The sequence below is a fragment of the Phyllopteryx taeniolatus genome, chromosome 22, assembly GCF_024500385.1.
Source record: "Phyllopteryx taeniolatus isolate TA_2022b chromosome 22, UOR_Ptae_1.2, whole genome shotgun sequence".
Lineage (NCBI taxonomy): Eukaryota > Metazoa > Chordata > Actinopteri > Syngnathiformes > Syngnathidae > Phyllopteryx > Phyllopteryx taeniolatus.
The window spans coordinates 8727466-8744090 of NC_084523.1; the positions used below are offsets into that span (position 1 = coordinate 8727466).

Genomic DNA, 16625 nt, shown 5'->3' on the forward strand with positions numbered 1-16625 from the left:
TTTAGTCCTAAAAAATACAGATTATTGTAAGCCACCGTTACATTGCAGTTTGAATATCAACATTGAGCTTAAATATAGGGAACTACTACTTCAAATAACGATTCAAATCAAATGTACTGAGAATCACTGAAATAGAAGATATCAAATTCGAAACAAGACATTAGCTATGTACACACTGCAGTAGTTCTGTACTGTAGAGCTTATTTAGATGTGGATGTAATACATTAGCAGCATATCTACAACTCAATATTATAGTCTAAAAATTGTTGTACTTATATTCAAAATTGATACCATAGTGTTCTTGAACAAACTCTTACAAGGGGAAACGTCAATGTTGCTTTTATCCACTAGATGGAGACATGGGGCCAAAAATGTTTATCACAGGCCGGAGACTTGTTTTTGCCCAGTTTATGCTTACTAGTAGTGTATACGTTACAGTAGTTCCTTGTGTATTTGTCCAAATTAATTATTAACAATTTTAATGTTTTGTGTATTTTTAAAACGAAACACAAGCTTGCTTCGACTGTGCTCTCAAACGTCAGGGGCAAACTGGGCCTTTAAAGGCTCCTAATTATCGTGGAAAAGTACTGTAATAAGAAACGCAAATGTTTGTGCGTTTCCACAAGCACTAAACAGGAAATTGGAGGTAGCACGTCGTCAGTGCGCATGCGCATGCGCCTCCGCCCTGCCGTGCACAAGCAATGCACTCCAACAAGACGTGGGCACCATCTTGTTTCCCGTCGGTGCTGGGAATCGAGTGTTTAAAAAAAAAAAAAATGTTGAATGGCTGTCATTAATACGCCATCATCGTCAAGTCGTCGGGAGAAAAAGTAACACAAATGTTTTATCCTCTTTGCTCGCTGTGTCCTCCGCCTTGACGCTGGCTCGAAACAGACAACTTTTTAATATAAGTATAACTAAAAAAATTCGAAAATTTACAGCCGAAATTGTCGACTAAAAGTTTGCCTGCGGTTTTTGGTGCCCCAGCTTCAATCGCCACCTTCTTTCCCACTTAAGTATATATAAATATTTATAGATATATGGAGCAGAAAGGAGGATCGAACCCGGATCTCCTGGGTAGCAGTCAATGTATTAAACTTTTAGACCAGCTGTGGTCAACCGTTCGCATGACGTCTGTTTGTATTCATCGACGAGTAAATCCGTGAACACCATACCCCAAATGCGTTCCGACCAGAACTACGATGCAGGCGGCCCGGGTTAGAACCCCCCTGCTGCAAGTTTGCTATGTTTAAATCAAAAGATAAAATCAATATATTTAACTGTCTGCTTTTTCAATGTAACACACATTTTTTCCATACTTTCCTGCGATAATAATTTTTTTTTTTCCAATTACGACGTCATCACCATCAGCCTATTTAAGTCGGGCCAAATGCGACACTCGTTCTCTTTAGCCAGCGTCCCGTCACCGGCGTTTCCACAAGATAGCCCAAAACTTTGACAAGGTAACTAAGTGCTCACACTCTCTTCTTAAGCTTCGCAAAACTCGCTGAATTTTGGTCACTTTGAACATTTCGAAGTGACCAAAACATGTCAAAGCAAGTCAAATTAACACAAAGTCTCTCTTTTCAGGGTGCTAGCATGCTAGCTAAAACCTTTGAGCTCTCGGAGGCATTTAACGTCTCCTGCGAGCTTAAACTACACCAAAACGCATTTATCTGGCGTATATGCTGATAAATGAATGCACACAGTAAGTAAACTAAATAATAACGGGGAATTTAGGAGAGTTTAATTTATAATTTAGTACACACACTAATGATGTACATGTACTTTGAATTGTTGGCACTTTTTATAATTACAGTTTTGGCTCAAACTTTTCCAGCATTTTGCTGGAAAAGTGCTGTTTTGCAGGAGGTAAGTACACAACCTGTACAGATTCACAATTCAACTGAATGAATTTTTTGTTTGTTTTTTGTGCACATCTTGAAATTGAGTCTAAAATGGCTGACTTAATTTTTTTATTTTTAATGAAACAGAATTATTCATCAGTTTCTCCTTTCTGTTCATGGGTTTGAATGTTCAACTGAATGGCCAAATTGTCGTCGTTTCTGTACACAGGATATCCTTTATTAAACAGAATAAATCAAGTAATTGTCTTTGGGTGAATTCTCATTTCTGATTACAGGTTCAAATCTTCAACAAAATGCCTGACTTCCTGTGATTTTCGGGCCAGGCCTCTTGAGACTTTTGTGGGTCTACTAATAAACGCCTCGCTCAATTGTCACGTTAGGAAGTCCAACTGGCTCGTGGGGCTGAATTGGGAGACGTCGAACGCTAACCGTGTTGTCGTGTCTTTCAGGCCATCGCTGACGAGGCGTCCGGCTGCGCCCTGCTCGCCTCACTGTTGGGACAAACTTTCATAAATGTAAAAAAACAAAAGTGACTAATTTCTTTAAGCACGAGCTGACCAGGCAGCCTCCAGCGACGTCATCACAGTTCAGGTGGGAACACTCACTCGATGGCAACACCAAATGTTGGGGTTAACGTTTAATGTTGTGGTGCTTTTGTATCAACAAAGGAAGAAGCAGATGAGACTGAAGGAGGGTAAGGACACCTGAGATGACTTTGCAGCAGTAACTTTTGGGTTTTGTTTTTGTTTTCCACGTCGGCACTCATGACCGCTTCGACTTATTGGAGAGCTGAGGAACAAGATATTGGTATAAAAACAAAACAAAATGGCTGACATAAGGTTTTAACATTTGTTCGCTTCTGCAGTTCCCCCAAAGTTCCACTCTGAGATGATGCGCTGCAGCCAGAACCCTCAAGGTCTTTACGTTCACGCTCCCGGACACTAGCATGTTCTTGCTGCTCACGTCCACCAGGTGGGGCCCAAGAATTCCTGGAGAACCTGATCAACTGGTGGTCTATCTCAAAGCTTGGTTGGACCAGTTGGAAAGACAGACTTGAGAATGAATTTACCATTTCTTGTTCCAGGTGGTGGAAACATGGCGTCATGATCAACTTCCTGTCCAACATGTTGAGAGGTGACGTAATACAAAACAAGCTCAGCAAATTTAAGTTTGAAGCACCCCTCACGTTACGTTAGGAAGTCAAACTGGCTCGTGGGGCTGAATTGGGAGACGTCGAACGCTAACCGTGTTGTCGTGTCTTTCAGGCCGTCGCTGACGAGGCGTCCGGCTGCGCCCTGCTCGCCTCACTGTTGGGACAAACTTTCATAAATGTAAAAAAACAAAAGTGACTAATTTCTTTAAGCACGAGCTGACCAGGCAGCCTCCAGCGACGTCATCACAGTTCAGGTGGGAACACGCACTCTATGGCAACACCAAATGTTGGGGTTAACGTTTAATGTTGTGGTGCTTTTGTATCAACAAAGGAAGAAGCAGATGAGACTGAAGGAGGGTAAGGACACCTGAGATGACTTTGCAGCAGTAACTTTTGGGTTTTGTTTTTGTTTTCCACGTCGGCACTCATGACCGCTTCGACTTATTGAAGAGCTGAGGAACAAGATATTGGTATAAAAACAAAACAAAATGGCTGACATAAGGTTTTAACATTTGTTCGCTTCTGCAGTTCCCCCAAAGTTCCACTCTGAGATGATGCGCTGCAGCCAGAACCCTCAAGGTCTTTACGTTCACGCTCCCGGACACTAGCATGTTCTTGCTGCTCACGTCCACCAGGTGGGGCCCAAGAATTCCTGGAGAACCTGATCAACTGGTGGTCTTTCTCAAAGCTTGGTTGGATCAGTTGGAAAGACAGACTTGAGAATGAATTTACCATTTCTTGTTCCAGGTGGTGGAAACATGGCGTCATGATCAACTTCCTGTCCAACATGTTGAGAGGTGACGTAATACAAAACAAGCTCAGCAAATTTAAGTTTGAAGCACCCCTCACCTGCTTTTTCTTTGACTCCACATGCAGGTCAGCTTCCTGTCCAAGTGCCATCGGGGGCTCGGCCAGTAAGATCCTGCACGTGCTGGGCAAAGAGATGAGTTCTACATGAATGTGCAGAAGATCTTCAATGCTGCTGCCTTGAATGTTGACACATGCTAATAAACTTACTAAACGGCAGCTTGACTGGTCCCTCACTCATCTTGTTTTCATGTGTCCTGGAGAAGTCTGTTGTCGCAGAAGGTTCCAGTCCAGTTAAGAGAACTGGGATTTTTTTTGTGAGTTTTCTTTCTATTTATTTTTGTGTGAGTCACCACAGCCTCCTGACTTCCCGGAGACTGGAGGAACAAGATGGTGGTATAAAAACAGAATGGCTGAAATAAGCAATTTAATGTCTGTCTCTTGTGTTGCCCCAAAGTTGCATTCTGAGATGCGCTGCAGCCAGAACCCTCAAGTTCTTTACCTTCTCGCTCCCGGACAGTAGCATGTTCTTGCTGCTCATGTCCACCAGGTGGGAACGAAGAATTCATGGAGCACCTGATCATGGATCAACTGCTGTAGCTCTCCAAGCTTAGGACCTGTTGAAAAGACTTGATTAATTTTGTTTGTTGTTAGTGTGTGTGTGCAAGCTCTCAAGACCCTGTAGCTGTCAGACCAGGATTTTGACCACCTGGAGCTGGAGAGACCCCACAACTCAATCAAGCATCTTGAAATACTATGTCATTGTATGAATTTGATTGTTGTAGACTAATGCAGACAAGACTCTTCTGATTTCTGTTTGTTGTGAATTTGAAATGAATTTATTCATGATCAACAATAAACAAAGTCCAACACGACAGTCACACATTGTCATTTTGAAACCTAGCAGAAGTGCTTGGTGCTTGCTCGTGTGGGGGGGTCATCCAAAAAGTTGAGGTGGAATGTTAAGGGACTCATCAGTCAACATTTGGACGACAAACCATAAATGCATCCCAAAATTCTGAAAGCTCTCCGTCGGGTGGAGGTTGACCTCTTCAAGAGTGATGCCAAGCACCTCTGTCAGTTGGTTGTTTCTTCCTGTAACTGCAGGCAAATAGCGGCTTGCCCTGCATGACCTGAGCCCAGATACAAACCTAAAAAATGCTCCAAAGATATAGTCGAACGGTCTAAAACTTTGCCTCAGGTTCCAGTGAATCGGGTTTGAGTCCCCCTGTGCACTCCATTTATGAATCACATTTGTGAAGGGCCATAAATGAAGGACAAAGTGAGGGTCAAATTCGTGCCACCAGACTCGGAGTCGAGAACATTATCCACTGGACTTACTTTGTGAGCATTTTGGGTATATATTTAGCCTACGAACCAATAAACAAAACACTAAATTCCAAAAGCTCTCCGATAAAATGGTCGAGTGGTCTAAAACTTTACCTCCGGTTCGGGCATCCCGGGTTCGATCCCGATTCTGAACTCCACTTATTAACAAATACTGTGGAGAGATATAAATGGTGGACAAAGGAAGGATCGAACACGAGTCACCAGCATTATAGTCAATGACCCAAACCACTGGACTATGTTGCAGTTGACAAGCTCAGGTGGTTCGTACATATTAATGTCTTAGCGACGGCAACGGTGCTCAGACGTAATAAATACAACCAAAAAATTCTTAAATTTTCAGTCGCATTGGCGAATGGTCTAAAACTTTACCTCCGGTTCGGGCGTCCCGGGTTCGATGCCCACTCTGAACTCCACTTATTAACAAATATTGTGGAGAGATATAAATGGTGGACAAAGGAAGGCTCGAACACGAGTCACCAGCATTATAGTCAGTGAGTCAAACCACTGGACTATGTTGCAGTTGACAAGCTCAGGTGGTTTGTACATATTAATGTCTTAGCGACGGCAACGATGCTCAGACATGATAAATACAACCAAAAAATTCTTACATTTTCAGTCGAATTGGCCAATGGTCTAAAACTTTACCTCCGGTTCGGGCGTCCCGGGTTCGATGCCCACTCTGAACTCCACTTATTAACAATTATTGTGGAGAGATATAAATGGTGGACAAAGGAAGATTCGAACACGAGTCACTTGTATTGTAGTCAGTGACCCAAACCACTGGGCTATGTTCCAGTTGACAAACTCAGGTGGTTTGTACATATTAATGTCTGAGCGACGGCAACGATGCTCAGACATCATAAATACAACCAAAAAATTCTTACATTTTCAGTCGAATTGGCCAATGGTCTAAAACTTTACCTCCGGTTCGGGCGTCCCGGGTTCGATCCCCACTCTGAACTCTACTTATTAACAAATATTGTGGAGAGATATAAATGGTGGACAAAGGAAGGATCGAACACGAGTCACCAGCATTATAGTCAGTGAGTCAAACCACTGGACTATGTTGCAGTTGACAAGCACAGGTGGTTCGTACATATTAATGTCTTAGCGACGGCAACGATGCTCAGACATCATAAATACAACCAAAAAATTCTTACATTTTCAGTCGAATTGGCCAATGGTCTAAAACTTTACCTCCGGTTCGGGCGTCCCGGGTTCGATGCCCACTCTGAACTCCACTTATTAACAATTATTGTGGAGAGATATAAATGGTGGACAAAGGAAGATTCGAACACGAGTCACTTGTATTGTAGTCAGTGACCAAACCTCTGGGCTATGTTCCAGTTGACAAACTCAGGTGGTTTGTACATATTAATGTCTTAGCGACGTCAACTGTGCTCAGATGTAATAAATACAACCAAAAAATTCTTACATTTTCAGTCGCATTGGCGAATGGTCTAAAACTTTACCTCCGGTTCGGGCGTCCCGGGTTCGATCCCCACTCTGAACTGTACTTATTAACAAATATTGTGGAGAGATATAAATGGTGGACAAAGGAAGGATCGAACACGAGTCACCAACATCATAGTCAGTGAGTCAAACCACTGGACTATGTTGCAGTTGACAAGCACAGGTGGTTCGTACATATTAATGTCTTAGCGACGGCAACGATGCTCAGACATGATAAATACAACCAAAAAATTCTTACATTTTCAGTCGCATTGGCCGAATGGTCTAAAACTTTACCGCCGGTACGGGCGTCCCGGGTTCGATGCCCACTCTGAACTCCACTTATTACCAAATATTGTGGAGAGATATAAATGGTGGACAAAGGAAGGATCGAACACGAGTCACCACAACTACAGTCAGTGACACAAACCACTGAGCTATTTTCCATCCAACAGCCATTGGCGATTTCTACCTATTTATATGAGCGACGACACCGGTGTTCGAACACCATAAGTACAACCAAAAAAATTTCTGAATTTTCAGCCGAATTGGGCGAATGGTCTAAAACTTTACCTCGGGTTTTGGTGACCCAGGTTCAATCCCCACCTTCTCCTCCACTTCAGTATAGATAGATATAGATACATGGAGCAGAAAGGAGGCTCGAACCAGGGTCTCCTGGGCAGCAGGCAAAGCATTAAACCTTTAGACCAGTTTTGGTCAATCGTTTGCATGGCGTTTGTTTGTATTCGTCGATGAGTAAATCCATGAGCACGCTTCGTGCCAAAATATCTGACAAATACCAATGAACATACCGGACATCGTCAGTGGAATCTAGCCTAGTGCGTTACGACCAGAACTGCGAAGCAGGCGGTCTAGGTTCGAACCCCCCTGCTGCCAGTTTGCTCTGTTTAAGCCAATATATTTAGCTGTTTGCTTTTTCAATGGAACACACATTTGTTATACTTTCCTGTGATAGTTTTTTTTTTTCCAATTATTGCGTCATCACCGTCAACCTATTTAAGTCGGGCCAAATGAGAGACTCGTTCTCCTTTGCCAGATGTCCGTCACCGGCGTTTCCACAAGATCGCCCAAAACTTTGACAAGGTAACAAAGTGCTCACACTCTCTTCTTAAGCTTCGCAAATTTCGCTGCATTTTGCTCACTTTGAACATTTCGAAGTGACCAATACATGTCAAAGCAAGTCAAATTAACACCAAGTCTCTCTTTTCAGGGTGCTAACATCTTGCTAGCATGCTAGCTAAAACCTTTGAGCTTTCGGAGGCATTTAACGTCTCCTGCGAGCTTAAACTAGACCAAAATGCATTTATCTGGCGTATATGCTGATAAATGAATGCACACAGTAAGTAAACTAAACAATAACGGGGAATTTACGAGAGTTTAATTTATAATTTAGTACATGCACTAATGATGTACATGTACTTTGAATTGTTGGCACTTTTTATAATTAAAGTTTTGGCTCAAACTTTCCCAGCATTTGGACAAAAGTGCCGTTTTGCAGGAGGTAAGTACACAACTTGTACAGATTCACAACTGAATGAAGTATAATTATATTAAAGTGTGTTTTTTTTTTTTTTTTTTTCACATCTTGAAATTGAGTCCAAAATGGCTGACTTTAATTTTTTATTTTAAATGAAACAGAATTATTCATCCGTTTCTCCTTTCTGTTCATAGGTTTGAATCTTCAACCGAATGGCCAAATTGAGTGAATTCCTGTTTCTCTACACAGCATATCCTTTATTAAACAGAATAAATCAAGTAATTGTCTTTGGGTTAATTCTCATTTCTGATTACAGGTTCAAATCTTCAACAAAATGGCTGACTTCCTGTGACTTTTGGGGCAGGCCTCTTGAGCCTTTTGTGGGTCTACTGATAAACGCCTCGCTCAATTGTCACGTTGCGAAGTCAAACTGGCTCATGGTGCTGAATTGGGAGACGTCGAACGCTAACCGTGTTGTTGTGTCTTTCAGGCCGTCGCTGACGAGGCGTCCGGCTGCGCCCTGCTCGCCTCACTGGTGAGACAAACTTTCATACATGTAAAAAAACAAAAGTGACTCATTTCTTTAAGCACGAGCTGACCAGGCAGCCTCCAGCGACGTCATCACAGTTCAGGTGGGAACACTCACTCGATGGCAACACCAAATGTTGGGGTTAACGTTTAATGTTGTGGTGCTTTTGTATCAACCCAGGAAGAATCTGATGGACTGAAGGAGGGTAAGGACACCTGAGATGACTTTCCAGCAGTAACCTTTGGGTTTTGTTCTAAAAGATATTGATATAAAAACAAAAACAAACTGGCTGACAAAGTTTTTAATTTGTTCTCGTCTGCAGTTCCCCCAAAGTTGCACTCTGAGATGCGCTGCAGCCAGATCCCTCAAGTTCTTTACCTTCTCGCTCCTGGACAGTAGCATGTTCTTGCTGCTCACGTCCACCAGGTGGTGCCGAAGAATTGTGGAGAACCTGATCATGGATCAACTGGTGAAGTAGATCTCTAAGCTTGGGACCTGTTGAAAAGACAGACTTAATGAATTTTGTTTGTTGTTCCAGGTGGTGGAAACATGGCGTCACAATCAACTTCCTGTCCAACATGTTGAGCGGTGACATGCGCTACAAATAAACACAGCAAAGTTAAGTTTGACGCACCCTCACCTGCTTTTTCTTTTTGACTCTTCATGCAGGTCGGCTTCCATTCAAAGTGCCATCGGGGGACTCTGCTACCAAGATCCTCCACCTGCTGGGCAAAGAAGAGTTCCACATGAATGTGCAGGTCAACGACGCTGCCTTAATCTTGAACGTTGACACATGCTAATAAACTTACTAAATAGGAGCTTGGCTGGTCCCTCGTTCATCTCGTTGTGTTCAGGTCTCCCGGAGAAGTCTCTGCGCCACCAGTCCACTCTGAAGGCTTCAGTCATTTGATACGAGGATGGTTCTTGTTGCAGTAGTAGTGGTCAAGCTAAAGGTGAAGTGGAACTCTAAGCTTGGGACCTGCTCACGTCCACCAGGTGGTGCCGAAGAATTCTGGAGAACCTGATCATGGATCAACTGGTGAAGTAGATCTCTAAGCTTGGGACCTGTTGAAAAGACAGACTTAATGAATTTTGTTTGTTGTTCCAGGTGGTGGAAACATGGCGTCATGATCAACTTCCTGTCCAGCATGTTGAGTTGAAGTCAGCTACAAAACAATCTCAGCAAACTTAAGTTTGACGCGCCCTCACCTGCTTTTTCTATGACTCCACATGCAGGTCGGCTTCCAGTCCAAGTGCCATCGGGGACTCGGCCACCAAGATCCTGGACAAAGAGAAGAGTTCCACATGAATGTGCAGAAGGTCAACGTCGCTGCCTTAATCTTGAACGTTGACACATGCTAATAAACTTACTAAATATGAGCTTGGCTGGTCCCTCGTTCATCTCGTTGTGTTCAGGTCTCCCGGAGAAGTCTCTGCGCCACCAGTCCACTCTGAAGGCTTCAGTCGTTTGATACGAGGATGGTTCTTGTTGCAGTAGTAGTGGTGAAGTGGAACTTTAAGCTTGGGACCTGTTGGAAAGACAGACTTAATGACTTTTGTTTGTTGTTCCAGGTGGTGGAAACATGGCGTCATGATCAACTTCCTGTCCAGCATGTTGAGTTGAAGTAAGCTACAAAACAATCTCACCAAATTTAAGTTTGAAGCGCCCTCACCTGCTTTTTCTTTGACTCCACATGCAGGTCTGCTTCCAGTCCAAGTGCCATCGGGGACTTGGCCACCAAGATCCTGGACAAAGAGAAGAGTTCCACCTGAATGTGCAGAAGGTCAACGACGCTGCCTTAATCTTGAACGTTGACACATGCTAATAAACTTACTAAATATGAGCTTGGCTGGTCCCTCGTTCATCTCGTTGTGTTCAGGTCTCCCGGAGAAGTCTCTGCGCCACCAGTCCACTCTGAAGGATTCAGTCATTTGATACGAGGATGGTTCTTGTTGCAGTAGTAGTGGTCAAGGTGAAGTGGAACTCTAAGCTTGGGACTTGCTCACGTCCACCAGGTGGTGCCGAAGAATTCTGGAGAACCTGATCATGGATCAACTGGTGAAGTAGATCTCTAAGTATGGGACCTGTTGAAAAGACAGACTTAATGAATTTTGTTTGTTGTTCCAGGTGGTGGAAACATGGTGTCACAATCAACTTCCTGTCCAACATGTTGAGCGGTGACATTGCGCTACAAATAAACACAGCAAATTTAAGTTTGACACGCCCTCACCTGCTTTTTCTTTTTGACTCCACATGCAGGTCGGCTTCCAGTCAAAGTGCCATCGGGGGACTCTGCTACCAAGATCCTCCACCTGCTGGGCAAAGAGAAGAGTTCCACAATGTGCAGAAGGTCAACGACGCTGCCTTAATCTTTAATGTTGACACATGCTAATAAAGTTACTAAACAGCAGCTTCACTGGTCCCTCGTTCATCTCTTGGTTTCAGATCTCCTGGAGAAGTCTCACGCCACCAGTCCACTCAGAAGGTCTGAGTCGTTTGAAACAGACTGTTCTTGTTCAAGCAGAAGGTTCCAGTCTACCTGAGATGACTTTCCAGCACTGTCCTTTCTTGATGCGTTTTGGCTGCAGTCATGATAGCCTCTTGTTTGAAGTCATTGGGAGCTGAGGAACAAGATGGTTGTATTTTTTATTTATTTATTTATTTTTTAAACACAACAATAGCTGACTAGCAATTGAGCAGTTAAGTTTTTAACAACTTTCTCTTCTGCAGTTTCACTCGGAGATACGCTGCAGCCAGGACCCTCAAGTTCTTTACCTTCTTGGTCCTGGACACTTGGATGTTCTTCATGTGCACGTCCACCAGGTGGCGCTGAAGGATCCCTGGAGAACCTGATCTCCTGAAGTAAATTTCAATCAAGGTTGGAACCTTTTGCAATGACAGACTTGATGAATCCAAATACTTGGTTTCTTGTTGTAGGTGGTGGAAACATGGCGTCATGGTCAACTTTCTGTCCAACATGTTGAGAGGTGACTTAAGCTACAAAACAAGCTCAGCAAATTTAAGTTTGAAGTGCCCTCGCCTGCTTTTTCCTTTGACTCCATATGCAGGTCAGCTTCCAGTCCAAGTGCCATCGGGGACTCGGCCAGCAAGCTCCTCCACCTACTGGGGAAAAGAGACAAGTTCTACATGAACGTGCAGAAGGTCCTCAACGCTGCCTTCAGCCTTGTTGCCTTGCTAATACATACAACAGCAGCTTGACTGGTTCCCCGTTAATCTCTTGTTGTGTTCAGGTCTCCTGGAGAAGTCTGTACCACCGTGGAGTCTTCAGAAGACATTTGATACGAAGACTGTTCCTCTCGTCACACTCAAACAGCTTCTGCCGAAGGTTGCGGTCGACAGTTAACCACAAATGTGTCCACTTCCATGTTCCTCGTCATTCCGGGGCCATCTTTCCTACAAGGTGAAACGCTGCATTCACGATACGGAGCAGAGCTGCACACCAAAAATGTTTTTCTTGTTGCTTCCTTTCATCCACAAGGTGCTGAAGCCAAATTTTGGAGCAGCCTGAGAAGCGGGAGACCTTGACCACTGGACGGTACGCGCTTTGAAATGTCTTCATTTCACAATTGGGTCCAGTTTTTTGTTTTTCCACATTTCTTCCAGAGTTGCAGAGGAACACGCAGCCGTGCGAGTGCTCTCAGGCCCAGAAAACAAGTGGCCCGTCTTCCTCGCTGGTAGGTTTCGTGTCAAAGATCATTTGCTGCACAACAGGTTGACTTAACTTTTGACTCACTGATGTCTTGTTGTCTTAGGTCCGCACACCGGGCCACGCTCTCGTCACACAGCCGACCACTTCACCAGGCAGCGACGAGGAGACGGTTACTGATGTCATCAGACTTTGACTTGGTTTCCTTTGTGATTTCATGTCTGTTGCTTAACATCTACTCTGCAAATAAATAAAAGCTGATTACAACACTTAAACTCTTCTCATTCTTCAAACACACATCACAAAAAAAAAAACTTAGTTTATTTACTTAAAAAACAAAAAACAAAAAAAAACAAAATAAAAAAAAATATTTTCAAAACTTTTTTTCAAAAAAATTTTTCGGTTTATTTTTTTTTTCAAAATTTTTTTCCGGATTTTTTTTTTTTTTTTTTTTTTTTTTTTTTTTTCAAAAAATTTTCTGGATTTTTTTTTTCAAAAATTTTTTTTCCCCCTGGGATTTCCCCCCCAGGATTTTTTTTTTTTTTCCTGCCCCCTGAAAAAAATTTCTGGGAAAATGAGCAGGGCAAGGGCTGGAATAATGCTTTGTGATTGGCTGAGGAAATGAGAATCCAAGGCTGTGATTGGTCCAAAAGTGGGCGTGGCTACGCACATTTGAAGCATTCTGATTGGTCGAGATGTGGAAAAAGCGCAAAAGTGGGCGTGGTTATGCAAATGCGGTCGCCCTGATTGGCTGGGCTCGGCGCGTTGAAGCGCTGTGATTGGTGGATCCGAAGACGGCTTTTCCGAAGCTGTTTTGGAGTCCTGAGGTCTAAGTTGCACATCAGTCACTACAGTGAATGCCAGTTTATTACTGTTTCCCTCTATCTCCACATGAGCAAAGCTACAAGACTTTTCAAAGTCATGTGGAGACAGAGAGCAACAATGATACACTCGCGTTCACTGTAATGACTGCTGCGCAACTCTCACCTCAAGACTCAAAGCAGCTTTTGAAGAGCCGTCCACTGCGGCGACCACGATGCGCGAAAGGCTCCGAATGAGGTAAGGGCAGACTTAGCAAGAAAACACCATGACTCAAGTTGAACAATTTATTGAGCAGCAAAACTGTGATGACATTTTAGGAATGAACATTAGTGCGGGACGAATTCAAGTTGCACACGTTAACATTGACGACAGGCCGCGCACGGAAGCGGCCGAAGTGTCGAGTGTGACGGCACCGAGGCGGATGTGAGCGCACAAACCCGTCTGACATCTCTCTCTCTGATAAAACCCAAGATGAGCACAAAAGTAAGTTCTTTTCAAAAGTATTTTATTGACAAAACATTTTTTGGATCGCTTAGTATACGTCAATGTCATTGGAAAAACAAGTCCAAAAATGTGAGATGTTTTTAAATGACATTGATGTGGACCAAGTAATTACTGAAATATATTTTTGACGCAAGTTATTTTCAAACTATTCAAACTTATGTTTTTTTTGTTTTAAATAACTCATTCCACATCCGTGTCCTTTAAAAACACGCCCAGAAACATGATACATGTTTTTAAACATTGATGTGGACCAAGTAATTTACATTTTTTTTAAAATATTCAATGTCATTCAAAAACAAAAAGCATGGCACACTTCTGGACATGTGTTTTTGAATGACATTGATGTGGACCAAGTTGTTTGAAAAATATTAAAACATTACTTTTTTTAAATAACTTGGTCCACAACCATGTCGTTTGAAAACACGTCAAGAAATGTGATAGGTGTTTTTAAACAACCTTGATGTGGACAAAGTGGTCATTTAAATAATATAATTTTTCTAACATAACTTACTTTAAAAATAAAACAGATTATTTATTATTATTATTTTTTAAATAACTCGATCCAAATCAATGTCATAAAAACAAAGCATGACAGATTTCTGGGCATGTGTTTTTAAATGATATTGCTATGGACCAAGTTATTTTTAAAATATATATATATATATATATATATATTGTAACATAAGTTACTTTAAAAATATTCAAACTTATATGCTCTTTTTTTTTTTTTTTTTTTTTTTTTTTAAATAACTTGTCCACATCAATGTCAAACGGCACATTTCTGGACATGTTTTTAAATGACAATGATGTGGCCCAAGTTATTAAAAAAAAAGAGAAAGCCGCCTGTCGCCCGAAGTCAGCTGGGACCGAGTGAGGATAAGCGGGATGGAAAATTGCTGGATGATAACATTATACACATTGTCATTTAAAAAAATAAATAAATAAATTTTAAAAAAGAGAAATGTGACGTTACGTCCTAAATTGTTTTTTTTTTTTTTTTTTTTTTTTTTTAAATCAACTTTTCAATAATAATAATATTTATTTTATTTTCCAACTAACTTGGTCCACATCACTGTTATTTAAAAACATGTCCAGAAGTGTTCGATTATGTTCTTGCTGTCTGTGTGTGTTGGTTCAAGTTAAAGTTCAGAGAGAGAGATGGGTGGGCGCACTCACGCCCTCTTGTGGTGTCATGTGACATCACACATCGCCTCGAGCACACTATGGCAAGCCTCCTCAACTTTGAAAAACTAAGTTTGACTATGTGGAATGAACACTGTAGATATCAACATCGTCCTTCGGACTCGTCACAAACGACAGATAGAGATTTCTTTCATGCAGTTTTGCCTCGTCAAAACTGATTTCCAGATATCTGCAGCGTTATTTCGCCTCAGACAAATGACGTCACTTTTTCCATTGATGTGTGTAGGGTTCGTCATTTCGGATAGCTATAATTCAGTAGCCAATATCTGCTCGTGAATTACAAATATCAGCAACAGAATTGTAGATATCTGTAATGACGAACCCCATACACACGAATGGAAAAAGTGACATCATGTGTCCTCAGCGAAATGACGTCGCAGATATCTGGAATTCAGTTTTGATGAGGCAAAACTGAATGAGCGAGGTCTTCAACACATATCCAGTCCAGCTCTTCAATGTTAAGAAGGCTTGCCATAAGCACACAACATCGCGTACTCACACGTGTCCAAATGCAGGTTGGCGTCCCGTCCGCCTTTCCCAGAAGTCTGTCGGCCGTCGGCCCGAAAACTCCCCGATCCTGTCGTGCGCACAAAAGCAAGAGCAGTGAGTAACATTCTTAAAAATATTCAAAACTTACATATTCTTTTTTTGTATTATTAAATAGCTTGGTACACATAAATGTCATTTAAAAAAAACATGGCACACTTCTGGACAATAGTTTTTAAATGCCATTAATGGGGACGAAGTTATCTAAAAAATATATTTTTTAACAATAAAATATTTTTCCAGAATAAAGTCAGTTTTAAACAAGTTATTTTAAAAATATATTTTTAATAATACTTTCGATTTTTTTTAAATAAATTTGTCCACATCGATATGTTAAAAAAACATGCCACATTTCTGGACATGTTTTTCAATGACACTGATGTGGACTACGTTTTGTCATCAATATATTTAACAATAAAAAATAAACATCAGGAAAAAAATACATTTTATATAAGTTATAATGACAAATACAATATTTTTAAAATATTTTATATTTTTTCAGAACAGACTGATGCCATTAAAAAAACACCCAGAAATGTGACGTTGCTTGTTAAAAAAAGAAAATATTTTGTAACTTTTAAATAATAATATATTTAAAATACTATTTTTTTTCCAACTAACTTGGTCCACATCACTATTATTGATAATGTTCTTGCTGTCTGTGCGTGTTGGTTAAAGTTCAGAGAGAGAGAGAGAGAGATGGGTGGGCGCACTCACGCCCCCTTGTGGTGTCATGTGACATCACACATCGCCTCGACCACACTATGTATGGCAAGCCTCCTCAACTTTGAAAAACTAAGTTTGACTATGTGGAATGAACACTGTAGATATCAACATCGTCCTTCGGACTCGTCACAAACGACAGATAGAGATTTCTTTCATGCAGTTTTGCCTCGTCAAAATTGAATTCCAGATATCTGCAATGTCATTTCGCCTCAAAAGACGCCACTTTTGCCATTGATGTGTTGGGTTCGTCATTTCAGATATTTATAATTTAGCAACCAATACTGCTCGTGAATTACAGATATCGGCAACAGAATTGTAGATATCTGTAATGACGAACCCCATACACATGAATGGCAACTATTTTTTTAATATTCAAACTTATGTTTTTTTTTTTTAATAACTCTGTCCACAATGTCATTATATATATAAAAAAAATACATTTATGTACATGTGTTTTTAAATGACATTGATGTGGAGTTATTTAAAAATATAATTTATC

At 41.4% G+C, this 16625-nt stretch overlaps 2 long non-coding RNA genes across 37 annotated transcripts in view; one reads left to right on the forward strand and one right to left on the reverse strand.

Moving 5' to 3' along the window:
- LOC133471850 (uncharacterized) lies at positions 1–4579 on the forward strand. 13 transcript variants are annotated; one of them, XR_009786416.1, is made up of 12 exons: positions 4–1463; positions 1591–1708; positions 1820–1872; positions 2144–2207; positions 2318–2459; positions 2537–2562; positions 2734–2877; positions 2953–3002; positions 3134–3693; positions 3769–3818; positions 3898–4378; positions 4483–4579. It is a non-coding gene; the product is annotated as an uncharacterized LOC133471850 (long non-coding RNA). The 13 variants fall into 13 exon arrangements; XR_009786409.1 differs by having other exon boundaries at positions 11–1463; positions 2734–2840; positions 4483–4571; XR_009786408.1 differs by having other exon boundaries at positions 18–1463; positions 2318–2840; positions 3134–3275; ... (1 more) ...; positions 3550–3693; positions 4483–4569.
- The window catches only part of LOC133471849 (uncharacterized), a 26135-nt gene continuing 12475 nt past the window's right edge, over positions 2966–16625 (reverse strand). For 2 of the 24 annotated variants that reach the window (XR_009786398.1, XR_009786394.1), the window contains 16 exons: positions 15354–15431; positions 11865–12560; positions 11434–11781; positions 10889–11279; positions 10493–10742; positions 10331–10403; positions 10029–10186; positions 9867–9939; positions 9467–9722; positions 9298–9382; positions 9036–9152; positions 4331–8910; positions 4039–4205; positions 3871–3952; positions 3754–3799; positions 3159–3175 (listed from right to left, as the gene is read on the reverse strand). This is a non-coding gene — a long non-coding RNA (uncharacterized LOC133471849). Of the gene's footprint in view, positions 3176–3753; positions 3800–3870; positions 3953–4038; positions 4206–4330; positions 8911–9035; positions 9153–9291; positions 9383–9466; positions 9723–9866; positions 9940–10028; positions 10187–10330; positions 10404–10492; positions 10743–10888; positions 11280–11433; positions 11782–11864; positions 12566–15353; positions 15432–16625 lie in introns of all 24 variants that reach the window. The other 22 variants (XR_009786404.1, XR_009786403.1, XR_009786401.1 and 19 more) reach the window with 22 other exon arrangements.